Here is a 17,284-nt window from a genome sequence, read left to right as displayed (position 1 = left end):
AGCATCATTGCCCCCAATCCTTTGGTCCTCCAACCGATAGGAGCGCCACATTCCATCCGCTTCAATGTTCCTTGGGATATATAAAAAAAACAAGAAGAAAACATGAACGGAAACAGACCACGGAGGAGTGACCTGAAAAGAATCACGTAAAAAAAGTTATGAAATACGCGTATGAGTTTTTTAAAAAAGTTTGCACCATTCAGAGCTACCAGAGTGAAATTGGCATTGCCCAGACAGATACCGTGGACACGCATGCGTATCCCGCCGAAAGGGTCGGGTAGCCAATGCCTAATGAAGCTTGCCGGCAAACACATTAAAGACGCATGCGTGTTTATTTTTGGCCGGCGGCGGGCCGGTATGGCGCACGCGTATTGAGTCTCTGGTGCTTCTCCGTCAAGACGCAGTTGAGTTCGTCCGTGGTGCGCATGCGTACGCACAGCCCGTCGGCGCGCCTGGCGTTTTTTTTTGCCGCAGTCGTAGCGGCTGCGAGCGAGTGAGCGGCGCGGGCCGGAGCAGCAAATGAATTCATGATCTTACCCACAGTTTAACTATGCAGTCCTGTCAGCTCCACAGAAAGTAAGTGTCCGCATAGCGTCGTCGCTTGGTGGATCTTGCCCCGCGCCCTGGCTGGTGTTCGTTTAAAATTATTGCGGTGGCGTAGGGCACTTAACAAAAGAGGGGCGGGCGCCGGATAAGAAGCGGAAGGCCCGCCTCCTGCCTGTCACCGATAGGTGTTTTATGCCCTTAATGGGCGGGGCTCTGTTCCAGTTCCCGGCACCCTATTGGTTAATCGCTTTGTCCATTACGCCAGCTGCTGCCTTACTTCCGGCAGGGAGATGGTTTTGAGAGCTCGGGAGGGTTTTTTTCTGCTTTCTCTCTTCCAAAAGTATCTTTAAATGAACTTTTACGATCGCGGGGATATTTTCTTATACAATAACGCTTTAAACGATGCACAACAAACGCCGCCGGTGTTGTGTAGAGGTTGCTGCCTTGGCAGAGAATATTTAAGAGTAAGAATTTGCTAGTCGTGCCTATTTAACTTTTTAAATGTCTGAAATTTTCTCTCGAATTCATGTCCAGAATATTTGGTTTTTTTGTTTTGGGACGGTGTTTGCACCTCGATACGTTTAGATTGGTGCAAATGACAACGACACCGTTGTGTCATTTTGTGCTTTTCTTTTTTAAAAAAAATTTCAAATTTCCCAAAAAGTGCTGAAGTTAACTTATCCTCAAAAAGTTTATTTAACAAAAAACGTTTTAAATGATGAGACTGGGAGGCTAAGTGCATCTTGAAATGCAGCCGCTGAGGCGTCAGTCTGGCTTGTCAGTCTGGCTTTGTGTGCGTGTGAAATTTTTCTCTCCTGTGTCAAGCCTTTCCTATAATGCGCTCATTTTAAAGGGCAACTTCAAAGAATGCTACTTAAAATGCCGTATTTCAAGGCGAGGGTTGTTGTCCGCTCTGCAAATCTTTATTAAACCCAAGCCGTCTGCCCGTGTCACATGAAGATTAATGTGGGGAGAGAAAATCGCTGCTTGATTTGAATTGCCAACCCCTTTTCATCTCCCATCATGAGGGATTGTGGTGCGAGGCGGTTGCAATAACCTTATGGCTGATGCACGGTTTAATCAGTGGAGGCAATCTGCAATCTTTTACAGTACGCCATTGTTACAAAGGCATTTCCCCTTCTCGTCCCGTTCTTGTTTTTAAAAAAAAACAGTTTATCTTGAATTGATTAGCAAGGAATCCAGCGTGACTAATCATTTGCGCAGAATGGCAGGAGTTTGTCATTAAATATTCCCCCCCACTCCACCCTCAGAATTAATTTTGATCGTGCGACATTGTACTTTAAATGTGTGGTCCCTTTTCTTTTAAACTCGTGAATTGTCACGAGAACAAAACACATGGAAATGAGGCAATGTGGGGAGAATTAAAGCTGGAATTATTTTTCACTGTTTTATTTGTGTGATTGGTGGGGGGAGTGGGTAGTGGTGAGAGAGGTGGGAACGCTGAAATTGTGAATATGAGCCATGAAATTCTTGAAGAAGCTGCTCATTGTGAGTAGATGGAGACTGTCTTATCTCTAGCTGGAGAGATAAGAGAATGAATTGCTGGCCTGTTTCTGAACCCTGCTTTTTAATGAGTCGGTTGCTAGGCAAATTTCGTCTTGATCAGTTTAATCCTCAAGATGTCGTTTACACTTTGACGCTCGGTAATGTAGGCAACTTGCTCCTATTTAAGGCTTTTTACATAGCAGTTGAGGCCTTCAGATGTCTGAGCCATATACTTAAAACTTGAGCTGTGATATAATTTTCAATGGACCTTGCAAGTGTTTTGGTTGACTTGCCATATAATTATGTTGATGTTTTTAAAAAAAATTCTTGTACTAAAGCTACATTTTCTAAATGTCTACACATTTAACTAATTGGGATAATTAAAGCAAGAGGACAGTAATTTCCTAGGGAGTCTCATTTTACGTAAATGTTTTCTGATTGTTCCCATGTGAATGTCTTTTTCAAGAGAACCCCTGATGTTTAAACACAGGTTTCAAATTCTGAAGCTCATTTAATATTGTGCGTGAATATTTTCTGCTTTTGTCAGATGGGATATAATTTATTCTCAAACACCTGTTTAGCTTCATACATCACTGAAAGGGTGTTTATTTAGGCCTGGCTTTTAAAGCATGCTGAATAAACAGTAGTGTCTGAAAATTTTCATTTGTGCTGGAGGTTGCTGGTTTCCTAGGAGTGAGTCAGAAAAGGCTGTGTTACTTATGCTATATAGTTTAAGTCTAATAGTGTTGAAACACTATTTCCTGTTCCTGGAGAGGCCATGGAGTGATGTGTACTGTAAACTTTGAACACTGCAATGAGTACCAGTCATTGCCAGAATTTAATTGAAAAATGGTAATGACTTTACAAATTTACCAATTACCCCAGCTACTGGCTGAGAAACTGCAAGGAGGAGGGTGATAAGTTTGTTGGTAGGATATACTTAATTTGCCAAAGCATTATTATTTTGGGGTTTGAATGGACATAGTGTCATAGAGGTATACAGCGCAGAAAATGAATCTGGTTGGCATGGTCCAATTCATCTATGTCAACCAGATATCCTAAACTAATCTAGTCCCATTTGCCTGCTTTTGGCTCTTATCCCCTTAAACCTTCCTATTTAAAAAGCTATCCAGCTGCCTTTTAAGAGTTGTAATTGTACCAGCCCCCACCACTTCCTGTGGCAGGTCATTCCATCTGTGTGGAAAAAGTTGCCTCCTACGTCCCTTTTTAAATCTTTCCGATCTCGCTCCTTAAACCTTTCCTCTCTAATTTTGGATTCCCCCACCCCAGGGAAAAGACCTTCTCTATTTACCCTGTCATGATTTTATAAACTTCTAACTTCATCCCTCAGCCTCCAACATTCCAGGAAAAATAGCCCCAGTCTATGCAGCCTCTTTCCATAGCGCAAACTCTACAACCCTGGCACATTCCTTGTAATTCTTTTCTGAGTCCTTTCAAATTTCACAACATTCTTCTTGTAGCAGGGAGACCAGAATTGCACGCAGTATTCCAGTAGTGGCCTAGCCGATGTCTTTTACAGCTGCAACATGGCCTCCCAATTCCAATACTCAATGCACTGTATAAGAGCCATCACATCTTGCTTCCTGTTGTGAATTGAAGTTGCTCCTGATAGGTTGCTGGATTTCTCTAAGTCTACTCTGGAGCTGAGCTTGACTTTTAAATATGAAGTTTGCTTGTGATAAGTTTTCAGATCTGATATTTACAGCCTAAAGTTGGAAAGCTCCAGACAGCAAGCTGTTGAGCTTCTTTGTCATGTATCCCTATCAAAACCCAGTTAAACCTCTTCAGAAAGATGACTGACCGTACCGTCTTGCCTTTTATCATTTGTCTTGCCCTGGGACAGTGAGGGGAGGGCTTGTGGAATTTTAAGATATTACACCATAATGTCCGAAAACCAGCCCAGCTCGTCCCCTCCCCCCACTGCATCACCAAACCAGCCCAGCTCGTCCCTACCTCCCTAACCTGTTCTTCCCCTCACCCATCCCCTCCTTCCACCTCAAGCCGCACCTCCATTTCCCACCTACCAACCTCATCCCGCCTCCTTGACCTGTCCATCCTCCCCGGACTGACCTATTCCCTCCCTACCTCCCCACCTATACTCTCCTCTCTACCTATCTTCTCCTCCATCTATCTTCGGTCCGCCTCCCCCTCCCTATTTATTTCAGAACCCTTTCCCCATCCCGCTCTCTGATGAAGGGTCCAGGCCCAAAACGTCAGCTTTTGTGCTCCTGAGATGCTGCTTGTCCTGCTGTGTTCATCCAGTTCCACACTTTGTTATCTTGGAAGCTTGAACAGTGTTCTTCCCTTTTTTGTTTCCTACTTGACCAACCTCAAAGGCATGCAGTGAATAGACTGATTTGGCTGCATGTACATGGAATATTCAGCCCATTTGACTTGTGCTCCTTTCCTAATAAACACATCTGATTTATTTCTCAGTCCTTTAACTATCCAATTTCTCCTTTTTAAATGTACCTAATGATGTATCTCAACTACTTCCTGTGGGAGCAAGACCCCTATTCTTGCCACTCTCTGGGTTTTTTCTCAAGTTCCTTTTATGGACCTGTTAGTGACTATTATGTATTGCCAATGATTGATTTTTGGAGTATCCACAATTGCAATATTCTTTTCTTTATCTGTCCTGTCAAACTGCCTTCCATATTTTGAAAGGTCACCTCGTAATCTTTGCTTTCCTGGTGAAAAGAGCAATATCTTCACTCCTACTGAGTGTAATCCCTCAGTTTTTTTGTTATCATCCACAGGAATTTTTGATATCCATTGAATCATTGGAAAGCTTTTATATCCTTAATTTTCTGCCTTCAGTCTCCAGCAGTCATCAATGTAGACGTGTTTTGGACATTTCTTTGATGTTAGAACAGTTGCAGAGGCCTGTCATTTAACTACAACCAGATTTTAATCACATTGAGAGATGGAGCTAGGCCTGATTGAATGCATTTGCTTATATACAAGTCAGTTTGAGTTCTTTGAAACTTCCACCTAGGCTACAGTTTGAGGTGGAGGGGCTAGAAATGATAAAGTTGTCCTGAAAACTCTTTAGGACACTTCAAATTACAAATAAACCTTTTTTTCTTTTTGCAGTGAACGTTTTCTGCTTGGCACAGGAGTCTTGCCCCTGAGTGCGTTAAAATGTGATTTTAGTGCACCAGAAAGGGGTGGAATGGCGGCTCATTGGTTAGCATTGCTGCCTGACAGTGCCAGGGGCCCAGGTTTGATTCTACCCTCTGACAACTGTGTGAAGTTTGTGCATTCCCACTATGCCTGCTTGGCTATCCTTCCATAGTCCCAAGACATGCAGGTTAGGTGGACTGGCCGTGGGAAATGCAGGGTTATGGGGATAGGGCAAGGTCTGTGGGGGATGCTGTTTAGAGGGTCAGTGTTACTCGATGGGCTGAATGGCCTGCTACCACACTGTAGGGTTTCTAAGTTTTTCTGTTCTATATTTAGTTTATGCAGTTGTTAATAATTAACAAGCATTTCAGATCAAAATGCAGCAATTGTAACTGGGTTCCAAAACCTTTTCAAATATGCAGTGACTTGGAGCCAGGAACATAGGGCACATTTGGGTTTAACTTGTTGCTGTTCTAATGTGGAGTATTAGCCTCGAGGGTCCAGGGAGAGACCAAGGCATTCCAGAAAGAGATGTAACCTGTGAATTGCTCAAAGTTAAATGGAAACTGAAAGATGAAGGAGCACATCCTCTTATCGACTTCCTGGCAGGGGAATGAGGGAGGGGGTTGGGCTGCATGTCTGGGTAAATGAAGTATGTGTAGCCTTTCAATCTTTCCATGCCGGCCCTGGGTCTCTCCTTCTTAGCAAATGAAGCATTTGAAAAAATTGTCATTTTAGCATTTGTGCCAGTTATGCATTCATTGCCCATTTTGTTTTAAACTTAATGTACTTAGATCCTTTGTGAAGTTCAAACTTTGAATGATTAGGGAAATTTGTTCTACCTCACTGTAAAAAAAAATTGCTGCATTCCTACTGATGACATTTTGCAACTGTAAGTTCTGTTGTAAGTGCAACAGAAGAATATTGTGATTCTGAAATCTAGTGGAAAAGCTGCTATACCAATTGTATGATGCAAGCGTTTTGCAGTTCAAACTAATTTCAAAATGCTAACACTCTGAAGAATGGTTCCAAAGTACCTGGTTGTCGGAAGTAAGTTCTGCTTTTGATCATGATCCTTGCTGAAATTTGTACGTGAGACTGAATTTGGCTGTGTCCTAAACCATCCCCCCTCCATCCCTCTGCAAATTCTCCATTCTAGAGCAGTTTGCCTATGAGGACCGAGTAAATTTAGTACATGGAAAGGATCATGTCTTTGTAATACCAGAGACCCCTGACTGGCTTGGTATGCACCTAAGCAGATGAGTTAATGTTTGTGAATGTGTTTAAAATTAACTTTTAAATGCATATCTAAGTTCATTCAAAGAACAATACAGCACATGAACAGGCCTTCATCCCACCATGCCTACAACAATTCCTAGTCTTTATTCAGACCTGCCACTTACTGCCAATATGTGCTTTCTATCCCTCTGTTCATGTGTCTGTCAAGGAATACCTTAAACATGGCTCATGTGCCTGCTACCACTGGCGGCACATTTCAGGTACCCCCCCCCCCCCCCACTTCATCTTTGCTAATCAACAGCAGCTGTAGATTTCCAGGAGCTTTGTTTATTCAGAGTTGATGTTCTATTACCAAAAACAGTAATTTGGATTTATTTAAGACCTCTTTCAATAAAGTGTCCCAAGGTGACCAAAAGTTTGAACAAAGATGTAAAGTTTTAAACAGTATTAGAAAAGGGAAGCAGAGGCTTGGGGTGGGGGGGGGCGGGTGGGGGGTGGGGTGGGGGAGAATAAATTCTGGAACCTGGTAGAAACCTGGCACTTAACTGCGGATTACAGTATTTGGCCAGCAAAATGCAACCACATGTTGTAATTGACGTGATTTGCAGGATGCCAAATCACTTGTCCTGCCCAAACTGTACTAGGGTTAAACAGAGTGCAGTTTCATATGAAAAGGCCCATATATCTGTAAAGCCAAGGACTCTGTTTTAATATTAATGCTAGAAAATGGATGGAGAGCTGATGTTAGCACAGCTTTCCTATTGTTAGATGTGCTGCATTATTAAGAATTTCTGTTTCATTTTACAAGCAAGGGCAGGTTGGTTGCTACTGACAACTTGGTGCAAATCCAGGCTAATGTTTAATTAAGTATAATTAACTGCTAGCACAAACTGTAGTTGTAATTATGCAAAACAAATAGCAAACTAAGAATAAATACATTGCGCCTCATGGAGTAAAGTCCCCAGGGCCTGGCTTGATCTCATTCCATAAACAGCTAGTCAAGATTTTTTTGAAGAAATTAATGGAAAGCTATAATAAGGTGCCATAATTCCTGACTATGTAACGACAATTACTGAAACTTGATTACTGACAGAAGAGAGCTAGACTGGCGTTTGATAAGGAAAGTTGTAAATCTGAAACAATGTAATTTTGATGGACTAATCAGAAACAAACTATATTTCCACTTTCTATCTGTTCTATTGAATATCTTGTGTTTTGAGTATTTTAAACAATAATTGTGGAGATGTGAAGGGGAATAATCATAGCACATTTTCCACAACAAAACACAGGATCTTGCAGAAACTGGGATGAATGCCTGTGGGCAGGGTCTTAAGATGCTGGCAATCTCCACTGGCATTTTGGTTTCAAAAGATGATGCATATCAAAAGATATTATTGGCCTTCAGGTATGACTGTTTGTTTTACAAAGGAAGTGCTTAAAATTCTCTTTTGTGACAGGTTATTTACTGAAATGCCCTGCCTGAAAGGGTAAAGGTAGCAAATTCTCTAATTTTAAATGGATATTCGATAAATGCTTGAAAATTGAAGAGAATTAAAAACAAGAACAGTAAGTATCAGATTTGCAAATTCTTGAAGTTGTCATTCACTTTTCCCATTGCAGGATAAGGAAAGGTAATTTGAACAGCCTATAAAGTACTGTGTGCATTTCTCACTGCGGCATTAACTGGAATTTGATTTTTAAACGTTTGTCTTCAAACTTTTTGAACAAATATTTGCTTTTACCACCACCTTTTGGTGAGTTTACAATAGGTCTCTCCATGGTGGAAGTACATACTGTAGAAATCTGTAGCGTGCATGTTTTCTACAGGATATCAGCATTGGGTACAGGGAATTCTACACCAGCTCCACTTTCTCACTGAACAATAATTGCAAAGAAAGTAGGCCGATTGTCCATCGAGGGTCTGAGCTAGTGCTTTGGAGTTTTATTTTCAGTTATTGGAAGTAATGCAGTTAAGTCCAACTCTCCCTGAAATGTGGCTTAACTACGCAGCGTTTCAAATAAATTCCTCCGTTTTACTTTAATAACTCGAAGCCAGCAGGTCCTGTGCTGATGCTGGTTTGAAGACATGGCTGTTTTTCTTCTGCTTGCATAGACCTTGTGCTGACATCATCCATTACTGATATGCACTCAGTTTTTACTGAAATCCTAGAATATGTAACCAAAGAATATTGGAGATCATGTATTCTGCTTCGTTATTGAGTGTTGAATTGTTTAAATAACGAAGAATGGGACTGGGTTTGAGATTGTTATGGAACAGGTTAGTTTTACCCTAATGTTTTGCAATGATAAACTTCCTCTATACCAGGGAAACAACATATTCAGATATAATGTGCATGTGCTTGATCGAAGAGCCTTTGGTGCAAAGCAGTCTAGATTGACTGATTCCCTTTAAACGGGCCATCATTCCCTTCCTCTGCACATGACAAGTGGATGACCAGTTGGCCTGGGATAATATTGAGGATGTATTAAGCCTGATTAAAAAGGGGACTGGTGAAAATGAGGGTGACATGGGTAAGTAAAAACATGGTGAGAGCTGCATAGAAATGAAACTCCAGGAGTTGTTCACTTGATGTGAATGCGTTGTTCCCAATCAGTTTATATTGACGTTTGTCCCTTCAAGCCTAGAATAGCTGAATAAAATTAACATCACTATTACTGATGACGTCTGTGGTAAATGGGGCTAATAGTTTGCATCTGTATATTAATTGAGAATGCACTTGAAAATGTAATGCTAGATAAATACATACAAAATAGTGCAGTGTTCCATTATCTTCACCCTGGGATGTCTTCCTGATTTAAATTCATCATGCAAAGTAGCATGAGCTCCAGCTCAATCAACCAGTGCTTGTCTGTTCCCCAGGTACCGAACTGATTTGAAAAGTACATTTCTGCATGTCATCAATCCTCTGCAGAATTGAATGCCAATGATGGGATGATATATGTGTAGTATCGTATCATGCCCACAGCACCTCACCTGATGACAAGACTATTAACCTGATGGATGGTTCAGGATGAATTAGATGCGCATATGTTTTAGTTTTTGGCCCCCGCCACTCACTCACTGATTTCAGACACTGATGTCATGTCAATTTCTGCAAATTTTATTTCTTCCTTCTTTTAAGGGAGGGGTTTGAAAAGGAGGCAGAACAAAGAAAATGGGAACAAAAACAAAGTTGCTGGAAAAGCTCAGTAGGTCTGGTAGCAGCTGTGGAGGAGAAAACAGAGTTAACGTTTCAGGTCTGGTGAACTGAGGAAGGGTCAGTTAACGTTAACTCTGTTTTCTCCTCCGCAGCTGCTACCAGACCTACTGAGCTTTTCCAGCAACTTTGTTTTTGTTCCTCATTTACAGCATCTGCAGTTCTTTTTGGTTTTTACAACAAAAATGGGAAAATTGGATGACTTCTCTTGTTACTAAATGACCTGTTACTTAAGTTGGCAGAATTGGCATGTGATGCCTTCGTGTAATAGCCTAATGAATGTCAGTAGCAAAGCTGCTAGAACATTGGCAATTTGTACATCCTTCGACACTGTGCAGGAGAAATCCAAATTCCAAATGTATACGGCAACTTTACTTCCTGAAACAACAATGTCTCAAGCTATTTTCACGTCCTCAAACAAAGTCTGCTGCAGAAGCAAATGTTTAATTCCTGAATGAGTTAGAAGATTGTAAATATTTTCTTGGAGTTTTGCAATAACTAATGTATTTCTTCCAGCAAATTTTCACGTGTATTTACTGTAACCTGAGAACCTGAACAACCTGGGAGTGAAGTAGCTAAGATGCAGGAGCCACAGTGATCGGTGTAGCTTCTGGGGTGTTGATCTAAGGCTGAACTCAATTGCTGTTCATATATTTGAGCACTTGGGATGAAGACATCCCAACTGAAATTCTTTATGGCAGTGAAGGTATTTCTTTTCCTCTTTCCCTCTCAGTAGGTGGTTGGCTACCATGTGTCTTGGAGCTGGCAGTATAGTAGGTTATGTACCTTTGTGTCTATTATTTAGGCCAGTTTTATGATCAATCAGGAAAGGATGCCATTATAGAGGAACTTAGTGTTGGTTTTCTCCTTTCTTTTGAGTGCTTCCTGATACCACATTCCCTTCTGATGAAATGCTGCACATGCTCATTAATTTTGCAAAGAACTGATAGCAGGGGTTTTACTTTCCTAACTGGCACCAGCAGATTATAACGGTAGATATTGTTGTAGTGATTGAGGTGACTACTGTAGTCACTGTAAAGTATACTCTTGCCTGAAACTGTATGAAGTTTTTAAAAACATTTCGATCCTGCTTCTACTATTTTTGATTTCCCTTCATCCCTCATCTCCCCCCCGCCCCGACCTCCAAATCTACAAAATAAAATAAAACTTGTCTTTGAAAGTTGATCATGTACCAGTCAGGTCCTTAACCTAAGGTAAGTGACTTACCCAGCTTGTGTTGCGTTGGCTTTGTTTATTTCAAGGTCTTGTAAATATTAATAAACATGTAGCTCCCAGGTCCTGTTTCAGATGAGGCCTGGTTATATGGAGATTATGGAAACTGGGTGAGCAAATGATCTCCACTGCATGCAATACATTTCTATACTGTGTGCTTTGTGCAGGAAAATGAAATGTCAATGGCTTGGGACTGGTGTCAAGCTATTGTTGTAATGACTAAAGCCAGTGGGATACCATCACATTAATTGAAGTACAAATTCAAAATATAACTCTGCTCTTGGTTGCATTGACCTCTTAAGAGAATGGGAGTTAATAGTTTGGCCATGGTTTAATGCCATGTAACCCTTTTTTTTTTGTTGCACCTTTTATTGGTCAGTGTATTGAGTATAGGAGTTGGGAGGTCATATTTTGGCTGTACAGGAAATTAGTGAGACCACTTTTAGAATAATGTGTGCAGTTCTGGTCTCCCTGTTATAGGAAGGATGTTGTGAAATTTGAAAGGGCTCAGCAATGTTTTGAGGCTTGGAGGGTTAGCTGTAGGGACTGGCTGGTCAGCATGGATGAATTGGACCGAAGAGTCAGTTTCCATCCTGTATGTCTCTGACTGTAAGTTGAAATTGAATGCAGAATTGTCCAAATATTCCCATATGACAAGATGTAGCATTATCAGTCTTCAGCATTAATTAATGTCATGTTGAATTTGTTTTCATTTTGATTTTAAGCAAGCAACTATGAACCACTGTTAGGACATCACATTTATAATTTTGTATTTGCAATATCTGATAAGTGGCTTCTATTTTAAAGAAAGTTTTGTCGAAGTAGAGATTACCTGACATTAACATGTAGAAAAGTTCAATTATTTTGCTCATGCAGAAAGCCCTCCCAGTTTGTTCTGTGCAAAACCTGCTCCTGAGAAAGTTGTACCTCTCTGGTTGTCTAATCAAGATCACATTTCAGCCAAATATGGGTCATGTTGATCTAGGTTACCACTAATATCCTGTTTAGATTTGACTGAAATTATGCAGCAGGTATAAGTGTTTGCAAACACATCTCCCATGACCTGCCCTGGTTTTGTCAGGGATTTGGAAGTCAGAATATTGCCCAAGACACAATTTTAATAAATGCTGGAAACACTCAGTTTTCGTCCCAGTTTGTGTCAACCTGAAATATTGACTCTGATCTCTACCTTATCGAAGTACTTCCAGCATTTGAATGAAATTACTTTGCAACAACTGTTGTATTTTACTTTAAATGTGAAACTGAGTTTGATGACGTAGTTAAGGGAGAGCAAGGTGAATTATCTAAATATCATCCAATGAAATCAGTGCATTAATTCTTGACCACAGTGGCCTGTATGATCTGACCTCTAAGTTGGAAATATGTTCAAAATAGAGTTTGAACTTGTGGCATCAATAATGTTTCCTGAACCGTTTCTTCACTGGCTAATTTTAGCAATTTTCTTGTCGAAAGTTTGTGTGCATTGCAACGATTTTAAAAAAAAGTACAATGAGAGAAACTGAAGTACTGATTTGAAATGATAGCCTAAGTAATTTGGGGAATAAAATAGAGTGGAGGTACAGTCAAAATGCAAAGGCTTGAAAACAGTATGTTCAATACTGTTCCAAATCAGCTATGCACACCTGAATCTTCTACAGAAATGTCTATTGTACACCATAAAAGCCAGAATGCTCCACTGAGAAATCCATAAACTTGATCCATGGCCAAATTTCAAAATAGTTTTAATTGGTCAATTACACAACAACATCCACCATCACCAGCTGAACTGTGAACCTTCCTAAGAGTAACAGAAATCTAGCAGAGGGTATAACTGTACTAGACAGGGTAAACATAGAAAGGATGTTCATGATGGCCAAGGAATCCAGAACAAGCGGTCACAGCCTAAAGATATAGGGGAGGCCATTTAGGACAAATGGAAAAAAAATTCTTCAACCAGACTGCTGAGCCTGTGGAATTCTGTCACAAAGTGTTTGATGCTAAAACATTGCAAATATTCAAAAGGAATTAGTTCTTAAGGCTGATGGGATCAAAGGTGTTGCAACCTTAGTTATTTTTCATGCTCTCGGGATATGGGGGTAGCCCATTTTGGAGTGAAATGAGAAATTACATGGTGAATCTGTGGCATTCTCTAGAACAAAGTTGTGGAGGCCAAGTGACTGAAAGTCTGTAGAAATCTATTTCTTAAATACAAACGGTTTAAAGCATTTGGAGAGAGCTTGACAGTATGACATTACGATAGAGGATTAGCCATGATCCTCTTGAATGGGGGGAACAACCTTGATGGGCTGACTGGTTGACACTTGCAGCTATTCTGAGTTGATGCCGGCCTGACTCCCGACTTGTTCGGTTTTTTTTTTATTTCCCTTGCTGCATTGTCACGACGGAGGTTTGTTCTTTGGCACATCATGCTGGTGTTTGCATTTGAGAATTTGAAACCGAAATAATGTGTAAAAGGAGTTAAAGGTATTACATGTCAAGTGCTGCAGGATATTTAACAACATTCTTTTTGTAATCCTTTGAAAAATGGGTCAGCTCCATGAGGCACACTTGATCTTTCAAGTTTGAAGTGAATGCTGTTAACATGGCAGGTAGGTAGCCTACTAGGATAGCAGGCTTTGTTCGTACACAGATAACAGGAAAGCCTTTGTCAGTGAGCTGAAGCCCTTATTGTGTTATGAAGTGGATGTAAGGAAGGTAGACTTGTATCTTAGTGATTTTTATTTTGAAAAGTGGATTGGGCTGCAAAACAGATGTCAATTTAAGCTCCATTTTGGAATAAATTACATTTTTAAAAAAAATGCTGAGCTTGAAGGCAGATGAAATGAAATGAAATGAATTTGAGTTCTTTAAGTTAACCTGTCATTTTTATTCCTTACAAAATGATGAAAAATGACTTCAAGCAGTTAAGTAGATCTTGGCTCAGGGAGACGTGCTGGATCCCCTGTGACTAATAGATTGTGGGCTTAAAAAAGGCAGAAGGAAACAATGGAAGGCTTTATTTGAAAATACATCATCTTCACCCAACAATTATCCCTTTTTTTAATCTCTCTCTGCTCCAAAGTATAAACTGTAAAACGTCCAGCTTAAAATGGATTTGTTTCTGTCAAAAATACTTTTGACCCTAACATTGCCTCTTCCTCTATTGCCTGTGTCTGGATATCCTCTGAAAGGCTTTTTCCTTGCACCACTGTAGTCCTTATTACAAAGGGGCCACAACTTGTCATGCTATGACATGAATAACATTTCACCTCCAATTCAAACGTTATTGTGGAGACCTGAGCCCATCATCTGGGCTGACAGTTGCGTATGGAGCTGAGGAGTTGCTGCACTGTTTAATTGAGGAACATAGTAGGAATAGCCTAGTGGTCTGTTGAATCCCTATGCCACTCAAACACCACACAACTTGAAAGTTGCCACCCAGGTTGACAGGGCTATTAAGGCGTACAGTGTTTTAGCTTTTATTAATAGAGGGATCGAGTTCTAGAACCAAGAGGTTATGCTGCAGCCGTACAAAACTCTGGTGCGGCCGCACTTGGAGTATTGTGCACAGTTCTGGTCATCGCATTATAGGAAGGATGTGGAAGCTTTGGAAAGGGTGCAGAGGAGATTTACTAGGATGTTGCCTGGTATGGAGGGAAGGCCTTACAAGGAAAGGCCAAGGGACTTGAGGCTGTTTTCGTTAGAGATAAAGGTTGAGAGGTGACTTAATTGAGACATATAAAATAATCAGAGGGTTAGATAGGGTGGATAGGGAGATCCTTTTTCCTAGGATGGTGACGGCGAGCACGAGGGGACCTAGCTTTAAATTGAGGCGTGAAAGATATAGGACGGATGTCAGAGATTCTTTACTCAGAAGTAAGGGAATGGAACGCTTTGCCTGCAACTGTAATAGATTCGCCAACTTTAAGTGCGTTTAAGTTGTCATTGGACCAACATATGGGTGTACAAGGAATAGTGTAGGTTAGATGGGCTTCAGATTGGTATGACAGGTCGGCACAACATAGAGGGCTGAAGGGCCTGTACTGTGCTGTAATGTTCTATGTTCTGTCTGCCTTTTTATGCCACTTTCCTGCACTATTTCCATATCACTCAATTTGTCTTGAACATGCTTTAGTGATGGAACTCCTGCTGTCACCTGGGCAGAGAATGCCAAAGATTCACCACACTGGCTGAAGAAATTCTTTCATCTCAGTCCTAAAAGGCTTGCCCTGTCTCCTGAGACTGACCCTGCATTTCAATGTGGATCTGCAGGGTTCTAAGGTCTCTTATGGTGTAAAAGATTCTGTGGCACTATTTCAAAGAAAAGTTAATTTTAAGAGCATTATCATGGGTCATTGTCACAATGACTGTCACAAAATTAACAGAAGACCTGTTCTGATTACATTGCTATTTGTGAAAGCTGCCATCCTATGTTCCAAGAAAGGACCATAGGTATCTGCATCAGCCAAATTACACTTCAACTATAATAAAACTGAGGTTTTAAGACCCAATCTATGTATGGGATGGGAAAGTAGGGGCGGGGGGTGGGATGGGGGGAGATGAATTAGTGCGTCCAGCCCTTCCTCTGTTCCCCATGTTTTGACTTCATGGATTGATTTTGTTGCCTTTGAGCTGAAAATAAAGCCAGGCCTGGCCTTTGATCAGTTTGGAAATGATTTTGAACAGTATATCTCTTTGGCTGGGTTGGTGACAGACTGAAGGGAAGGAAAGAAGAATGGCAGGAGAGGAATGATTTCCTTGAAGTAGAACTTTTTAGAAAAAAAATCATGATTGCTAAGTTCCCTAATGGCTCAGCTAAATAAAGTAGTAATTGGGTCATCTGTGCTCTGAAGGTTTATATTGTGTCTACTTAAAGATTGTGCTGCAGCAATCTGATTGTTGCCAGCAATCTCTGGGCCTCTGTTCCTGTGAGAAATAACCATTTTGTTGAGGTATCGGGAGGTTCCCAGCAGAAAGAAATGGCACTAGAAGGAAGAGGATATGATTGTTGACAAAAGGAAGGCGGGAAAAGAGAACACATTGCTTGTGTTGGTGCACAAATCAGTTTACATTATAACCTCAGTTGGAATTATTTTGGAGCATTATGATTAATTTGTGTGCATCTAAAATATAACCTGCCTCATTATTCCTATCAGAGATTTTTGGAATAAGGTACTATTTTAAAAACTTCAATAAACGTTTCACTGACAGTTCAAGTTAAGAAAGCTAGCAAATTGACTGGATGATAACCATCTACTTGTCTGATGTTTCTGCCAGGCACCTTCCAGGTCAGACTCCATTGTCAAACACTAAACAAAGAAAAATGAACTGTGGATGCCAGGAGTCTGAAACAAAAACAGTAATTGCTGATAAAATTGCACAATCTGGCAGCATCCGTGGAGAGAAAGAGTTAACATTTCTGGCCCAGTGACCCTCCTTTAGAACTGATTGTAGCAAGGACCCATCATTTGAGGGTTTTCCTATTCGACTTCAGTTCTGCTGATAGAGACAAGATAATAGGAACTGGTTTAATGGTTGTAATGCAGGCCTGGTCGTTAGCCACTTATGCATTTGTAACAGTAATATGCTGATGAGATTATAAATTCACCCCATCAGATAGCATGCTCCCCCACTAACTTCTAGATACTTAAAAAGGTGCACTGGTTCTTGTCCACATTATCTACATTTATTGCAAATGAACTAATGTTTTTTTAATACAAAATTTGCCATCATCTCAACACAGGTTTTAAAAGGGACAGTTCTGACTTTATTCAGCCACAGTGTTTCACCTAATACTGCACCTGTTGTAAAAATGCAAATCGGTTTAAAAATTGGTTTCCAGAACTATTAATTTTCTGTCTTTCCCCTCTGACCATTATCATTATATTCCCCATGGCAACAGTCTGCTCATGTCTTGGAAACTCTGATTTCAAAAAAACGCCTGCATTCCCTTGCAACAAACCAGACTATTAGGTATGCTCTAAACCTCAACTCAACTTGTGGTTCTGAAGTCCCAGAGATCTTAACATCTGATTTGGGTATTTCATTAGTCCCTCTCTCACCACTTCTCTTGCTAAGGCTCTATTTCCTCATTGGGTTAACAGGCCATTAATGCTTTAGTGTTATTTTTAAACTTTTTATTCATAAACTCCCTACATAATGTAGTGAAATGTTCCAAGTCCCTTTTTATTTTGGAGTGTTACATTCAGTACCAAGCCAAAAGAGGAATTAGGACAGATGACTAAAATACTGATCAGAGGCAGGTTTTAACAAGCATCTTTAAGGAAGAAAGCAAGGTCTTGTCCCAGAGATGTTTAGAAAAGAATTGATACTGCAATGGAAGGCCGATCTGCCAGTAGTAGGTGACTTAAATCAGGAATGTCAATTAGAATTAG

General features: G+C 40.6%; 1 protein-coding gene across 2 annotated transcripts in view; it reads left to right on the top strand.

The window, feature by feature from the left end:
- Positions 1–467: 467 nt before the first annotated feature.
- Positions 468–17,284, top strand: part of fam222ba (family with sequence similarity 222 member Ba) — a 48,171-nt gene continuing 31,354 nt past the window's right edge. The window contains exon 1 of one of the 2 annotated variants that reach the window (XM_048556710.2): positions 468–576. The gene's annotated coding sequence lies outside the window, so the exon portion shown is untranslated. Of the gene's footprint in view, positions 577–854; positions 1,011–17,284 lie in introns of those variants that run through there. The other variant, XM_048556711.2, reaches the window with a different exon arrangement.

This window comes from Stegostoma tigrinum, chromosome 27, assembly GCF_030684315.1.
Source record: "Stegostoma tigrinum isolate sSteTig4 chromosome 27, sSteTig4.hap1, whole genome shotgun sequence".
In the NCBI taxonomy this organism is placed as follows: domain Eukaryota; kingdom Metazoa; phylum Chordata; class Chondrichthyes; order Orectolobiformes; family Stegostomatidae; genus Stegostoma; species Stegostoma tigrinum.
The sequence above is the reverse complement of the archived record's forward strand: the minus strand, read 5'-3'. Positions and strand labels throughout refer to the sequence as shown.